Genomic DNA, 7,713 nt, shown 5'->3' with positions numbered 1-7,713 from the left:
CACTTTGATGATATGATGAGTTCTCTCATATCTGCATTTTCTAAAGACGACCAATTATCAAGGCTAAAATCCCATGATTGGTATAAGATATGTCAGGTTTGCGCTACGAATGGATTTTAATTGGCATGCACATTTTGCTATTTGGAGTATAGTCATTGTTCATAATGCTTTCTCATTTGTGGCAGTTTGTACTACCGATCGCGATCACAGGATGCCTTACTCTAAAAATATGTGGGGCCATTTACAGGTTGTCGACTTTAGTGCAATGGATCTCACAAAAGGAGATTAAGATGTCCTCTATTGAATCCACGAGGGGGGGAGCAGTGGAGACGGTCTATCTCTTTGAGAAATACCTGCCTACTACCATGCTCACGATACAAATACACCTTCTTATGCATCTTGTAGATGAAGTGGAGATTGCTGGACCTGTCCATACACGATGGATGTTCTTCTTGGAGCGCTTCATGAAAACCATGAAAGGCTTTGTGCGACAACGAGCTCGGCCAGAAGGTAGCATGACTGAAGGTTAGTTGGTGTCTGAGGCGCTAGTGCATATTTCACAATGGCTACCAATGGTGGATCCAAACAACAATATGCTATGCTCGCTGAAGGACGATGATAGACTGACCGGAGATGTGGTGGTTGGAAATTGTGTAGAAAAAAGAATGGATGCTACAATGGAGGAGAAGGTGAATCGCTTTTGTATGTTGCACCATGCCTCTATGGAGACGTGGCTCGATAGGTACCAGTAAGCTAGGCAAGATTGAGAGGAAGCGTGATCTGAATTTCGACGTAGTACACATGCCAATCGACCTATTCAATATCCCGAGGGCATGGATGAGATGCCGCAGTTCATGTCAACGCAATGGTTGCATGGAGCTTTGACCGCAGCGTCTCATGAAGGGGCAACCAAGGAGTGGGAATTCTCAAGGGGATGTAGTCCAAAGGTGATGACGTGTTTAGGATTTGTCGTATCTATATTTTATATGTGACAACTAATTTGAGTATTTCAATGTACAGTACAAAATATATAGTGCACTATGGTCATGCGGACGACATTTTCGCGTGGAGCGTATTGACAAAATGCCCTCCACAACAGACTATGGTATCATGGCAAGGTTCAAGCAAGAGAGCCGATGATGAGCAACGGATCCAAACACGGTTATAGATGAGATGGAGTATTTTGGAAACTTGCAAAGTATTGTTATGGTGGATTACCATAGCTTCTCCATGATACTATTCGATGTGCAGTGGTTCAAAGTGGTACTTGAAGGAGCTGGAGCAACAGTTCGACGAGGTCCATCTAGATTTCTCGAAATAGATTTCAAAAAAAATGGACGGATTTGCGTGACACATTTGTGTTGCCGGACCATTGTGAACAGGTGCATGAACTCATTTGTTTGTTAATTGTATTACGACATGGTACATGTCACAATAGTTTAATCTCTCTTGTACGTGTTTGTGAACATGTAATCTTCTATCCAAACCCCCGACAACCTCGATGGTGGTATGTTATACCTTTAGCTTCCCGAAGTGCGAGAGTATATGATCAAAGCGATGTTCCGAGCATAGATGAGGAAAATATGCAAATAGAGGGGTCGATACTACAAGGGGTGGAGGCCACCGAAAGCTTGGAGCATGTAGAGGAGCCAGCATTGGGTAACAATGATGAAAATACAAGAGTGCAAGAATTCTTTGAGAACGAGGTAGACTCGTCCTTTTGTGGTGACATGTCTATCAACCTTCCAGTGTATGCGAAGTTGTATCAGGAGATTGACATGGGATCATAGGATACTTGGAGCATTCACTTACTCAATTCGTTGACTAGTCGCTTATAAGGGTACATAAGATATACATTTTAAGTGAGATCATTTTTGTAGGATTTATATTACTGTGCTTTGTATGATTTAAATTGATTATGCTAACATCATTTTTTGTCTGTGCAGGTGACCTTTGTGGATACTTAGATCATCAGGATGAGTCAAGGGATGAGTGATGAGGAGTTGTAGGATATCTTCACGTGCATGTCTCCAGATTAGATGGTGAGATTCAGAGACATGGTGGACCAAGAGATGTCTCGGACATTGTTAGGTCGCTCTATTAGATCTACTTCGGCGCGATCAGATGCTTCAGCTTTGAGTAGATGAGGTCGATGCTCCAGACTTGGGCCAGAGGGAGGGAGTGCTTCAGGGTCAAGGGGATGCTACAGAGATACGAAGGCAGTGAGCTCACAGTCGGCACGGGATACAGGTGCTACTCCTCGCTCTCATGATGGTTCCAAAGAGCGTGGCTCAAGTGGTTGCTGTGGAGGCACAGATGTGGTGTCTTCATCTCATCGTTCTGCTAGAGTTGCGTCACCTCCAGGATTTGTCACACATGTGGGGACATCTACTCCAATTACTCCTTAGCTGTCTGCAAGTAGCACCCCTATGGTGCTACATGTCAAGATTGTGGGAGAGAAGGAATGAGTCTCACTTGAAGCTTTCTTACTTCCACAATGGGGGAATACACACAAGGATGGAGGCTGAAAACAGTTTTCCTCTTCTTAGTTGTGTAAGCCAAAAAAGAACTCAAGTACAAAGAAATAGAAGAACCCTATATATGGGTCTCAAACCAAACTCAACTAACTAAGGTGGCATACTAACTGAGCCACGAACTAGAGTAGATAAGGATAGCTGTCATCTAGCTATTATTCATGGGCGGTGTACCAACCGCGTCTGCAACAACTGACAAGTCGGTGACATAAATACACAACGGTTACCCTGGCGTATCACGAGTGGAGCTCGATATCTCAACACTCCCCCTCGAGCTCAATCCCAATTCCTGCACACCAAGCAGGTCTCTGAACTTGCGCAGCTTCTCTGCGCCCAATGCCTTCGTGAATATGTCAGCTACCTGATCCTCTATGCTGACATAAACTAGATCAATAAGACCTAGTAAAACCCTCTCTCGCACATAGTGATAATGCACCTCAATGTGCTTTGTTCTAGCATGATAGACTGGGTTATTTGCCAAGTGTATACTACTCATGTTGTCACAATAAATGACAACTGGCCCATCTGTAGACTAATGCATATCATAAAGCAGCTTATGCAACCAAGCTACCTCACATGCAGCCATTGCTGCACCCCTGTACTCAGCCTCTATGCTCGACAAGGCAATTGTAGGCTGTTTCTTGCTACTCCAAGTGACTGCAGCACTCCCAAAAGAGAACACATATCCACTGGTAGATCGTCTATCAGAAATACTACCAGCCCAATCAGCATCAGTGTATCCATGCAACTGTATCTAAACCCCAGTCTCATAAAATAGTCCATACTGCAATGTGGACTTCACATACTTGAGTATGCGTCTAGCCGCATCCAAATGTGGTTTCCTTGGAGCATGCATAAACTGACTTACCAATCCAACAGCATAGCTCAAATCTAGCCTGGTAATAGTCATATAAATCAAACTTCCTACTATGCGTCTGTACATAGTAGGGTCTTCTAGAAGCTCACCTGCATCTGTGCTCAGCTTCACATTCTGCTCCAAAGGAACTGAAATAGGCTTACAGCCTGTCATCCCATATTTGGACAGCATGTCCAATCCATACTGCCTCTGTAAAAGCTGTATCCCACTTGGTGATCTAATCACCTCAATGCCCAAGAAATAACGCAGCTCTCCCAAATCCTTCATCTCAAACTTCTGCTTCAATAGCATTTTCACATGAAGGATATCTTCATCACTATCACCTGTCATAATCAAATCATCAACATAAATGACAAGTAGCATAATACCTTTCTCTGTTTTTCTCACATAAAGTGAGAAATCTGCCTTGGAAATCTGAAAGCCAATAGTGACAAGATGCTGTCCTATCTTGTTAGACCATGCTCTAGGTGCTTGCTTCAAGCCATACAAGACTTTCTTCAACCTACAAACAAACTCAGGATGAACAGCATGCACATAACCTGGTGGCTGCTCCATATAGACCTCTTCTTGCAAATCGCCATGCAAAAAGGCATTCTTTACATCCATCTGATGTAAAGACCATCCCTTTGATGCAGCCATAGCAATGACTGCTCTTACGGTTGCCATCCTTGCAACCGGACTGAATGTTTCTTCATAGTCAATGCCATATGTTTGTGCATACCCCTTGACTACTAATCTTGCCTTGTATCTGTTCACAGAACCATCTGCATTGTGCTTCACCTTATAAACCCACTTACAGCCAATTGCATTCTTACCTTTAGGCAAAGGTACCAATTCCCATGTAGCATTTGCTTCCAAGGCATCCATTTCTTCATCCATGGCTTTCTCCCATTTTTCTTTTCCCATGGCTTGCTCAAAAGAAGTGGGTTCTGGTTCTTGTATCACTTTGACCATATATGCATAGTGAATGGCTGTAAATCCATCATATTTCAGCCTATCCACAGGATACCTAGCTCTTGTAGACCTGCGCAAAGTAGGTTCACTCCCAGGTGCTCTCAAAACATCCCTGGTCTTCCTTACTCTAGGTGTAACAATAGAAGGAATACCCAACTCATCATCAATGCTCTGTTCTGAGCCACTAGATTCACCATCCACATAAAAGTGACCTGCATTCATATCAAACATGGGCTGATCAGCCTTCTCTTTTCCTTTTTGTGATACCTGCATACCACTATCTGCATTACTTTGAGAAGATTTTCCTGATCTCAATTTGCTTGTCCATGGCGAAGAATGTGAACCACTGCTAGAGGACGCTCCAGGTCCACTAATATTTTGTGACTGCTGCTGTGAATTCTGTGCAACATTACCATTTTGTGCATCTACATCATCAATCACATTTATTGGTTTATACCAGCTACTCATCTCATAAAAAACAACATCTCTGCTCACTATAAACTTACGAGTAGAAGGATTATAGCATCTATACCCTTTTTGCTGCAGAGAGTAACCAATAAAGATGCACTTCTCAGCTTTTGGATCCAACTTGGATCTCAACTCATCTGGCACATGTACATAGGCAATGCAACCAAAAATTTTCAAATGAGAAATATCTGGTTTCCAACCAGTATACCTCTCCTCTGGAGTCATTCCATGTATTGCTGCAGTGGGAGTCCTGTTCATTATGTAGACTGCTGTAGCAACTGCTTCAGCCCAATAAAAATCTGGCAAGTCTTTTTCATTGAGCATGGCATGAGATACATCTCCAATATGCCTGTTTTTCCTTTCTACAATTCCATTTTGTTGTGGGGTATGGCTGCATGAATATTGCTGCTTTATGCCATGCTCCTGCAGGAACCTTGCAAACTCATTTGAGAGGTACTCTCCCCCTCCATCTGACCTTAGGCATTTTATCTGCAAGCCTATTTCTTTTTCAACCATAGCTTTAAGAGTTTTGAAATGCCCAAAAACTTCACTTTTCTTTTTCATAAAATACACCCAAACTTTTCTGCTATAGTCATCAATAAAAGTGATAAAATAATGACAGCCTCCAAGAGATGCAGCTTTAGTAGTCCACACATCAGAGTGGATTAATTCCAATGGCTTCTCACTCTCCTGAACATATCTAGGAAATGGTTTTCTTGCCTATTTTCCAAACTGACAGGCTTCACATACCTTATGCATTTCTGCAACCTTGAATTTGGGCAATCCTGCAACAATATTTTGGGCCTGCATTGATTTAAGTCGCTGTACATTAACATGACCAATGCGTTTATGCCAGATATCAATATCTGCAACTACACCAGTCCCATGTGCAAACATTGCTGCACTCAATTCAGACATGTCTGCATCCAATGTAAACATTATGCCCTTCTTCTTTCCTTTTGCTATCAAGCGACCTTTATTTTTCATATCCTCAACAAAGCATCCATGAGGATTAAATCTGACCTGCAAGTCCTGCTCAACCATTTAACCAACAGAAACCAGATTCTTGGTGATATTCGGGACATGAAATACATCAGACAGGTATTTCTTTTTCCCATCCTGCATTCATAGACAAGGGCATTTTTCCAATCTGCACAATAGGATGTGCAGTATCATCACCAGTCTCCACAAATCCTGGTTTTTCCATTTTCCTTGCATCCTCCATCCATTCTGCATGACCTGTCATGTGGTTTGATGCACCTGAGTCAACATACCATACATCGTTGCTTTCTTCTGTACTTGTCACAGAATTATTTATATGCTGCACCATGAACAAATGCTCATTTCTGTCATCACCATGTCTACTAGAGGATGCATAATTCCCTTGTTGCAGTTTTCCATTCATGATGTCATTCTGCTTTTTATAGCAGTCTTTAGCCATATGACCCATTTTACCACAGTAGTAGCATTCAACATTACTGTTTGCATTTTGGCCTCTTTGCCATCCACCACGACCTCTTTGGCTCCCCCTGCCTCTAGAGTTACCACGTCCTCCTCCATAGGACTGGTTTTCTTGAGTTTGCTGCATATTCTGATTTCTACCACGGCCTCCAAATCGGCCTCCTCTATCTCTGCCTCTACCTCTTCCAGCATTTGAGTAGAAGATAGCTTCTTTTGAAGTTCCTCCTGAAGAAGATGCACCACCATTTCTCTGCTCCTCATAAATTAGAAGAGCAATCAACTCCTCAAAATCAGGAAATCTTTCACGGACGGAAATGGATGTTCAGAACTGTGCAATCATCATCTTCCACTAGCGACCCAATGGAAGCAAGCGCATCTGCAATCTTCTTCACCTTCATGTGGTAGTCATTGATGCTCATATTTTCTCTCTGCACATTATGCAACTCTTGCTTGAGCTGCATTTTCCTGGCTTGCGTATTTGTGCTATACATTTTTGACAAAGTATCCCATGCCTCCTTTGGCGTACTTGCATCTTGAATATACACAATCATAGAGTCTGAAATGCTGATAGACAGCCAGTACATAACTTTCCTGGCTCTCTCATGCCATGCTTTAAATGCATGCATTTGCTGTTGATTGGAAATATCAGGAAGAACTGGTTCTTCTTCATTTCCTGTAACAAATTCCCAATATCCTTTTCCCATAAGGAAATTCGTCATTCTAAACTTCCATGCTTGGAAGTTGTTCTTGTCAAGCTTTTCAGTGACAATCTGTGAGAGAGAATCAGACGCCATTATAGAACACTACAAAAAATTTTGTCACTGCAAAGAACACAGCTTCAGCCTCACAAAGGCAAATCTGCAAAACTAACGAAAGTGGTATTTGACCACACAGTCACTTCCTAGTGACGATTTTGTATCAACAGGCAACAGGGATGATTCTGTAACTCCCAATGTCTCTGCGCACAAGCATACGATGCAATTTCTACAGTAACTTTTCACCGACCTGTAGAACAGTGGCTGCACAGCATAAACTGGATATTTTCCTGAGTGCGTGCAGAAAACTTTCGCCTCCAAAACAGGCCCCGAAATGGCCTCAAATAAAAAAAACAAGGTCGCTATCGGCTAAAGCCTTCTCCCGCAACATATACTGCCCTCTTGCTTCATCGCGAAGGGCGTCTCAACTTGAGACAATTCACTCCTACACTTTTCGGCTGTGCTACCTGCATAGATCTGCTCCCAAAACAGAAAATGAAAGCAACACTGCTCCTCTTACCAGAACACCGCAAGCTTGGCTTGCTTTCTTGAGCTCCTTACCACGAACAAGGCTCTGATACCATGTCAAGATTGTGGGAGAGAAGGAAGGAGTCTCACTTGAAGCTTTCTTGCTTGCACAATGGGGGAATACACACAAGGGTGG

The sequence above is a fragment of the Lygodium microphyllum genome, chromosome 15 (assembly GCF_053477565.2).
Source record: "Lygodium microphyllum isolate KBCC chromosome 15, Lygodium_microphyllum_v1.1.10, whole genome shotgun sequence".
Classification (NCBI taxonomy): Eukaryota; Viridiplantae; Streptophyta; class Polypodiopsida; order Schizaeales; family Lygodiaceae; genus Lygodium; species Lygodium microphyllum.
The sequence above is the reverse complement of the archived record's forward strand: the minus strand, read 5'-3'. Positions refer to the sequence as shown.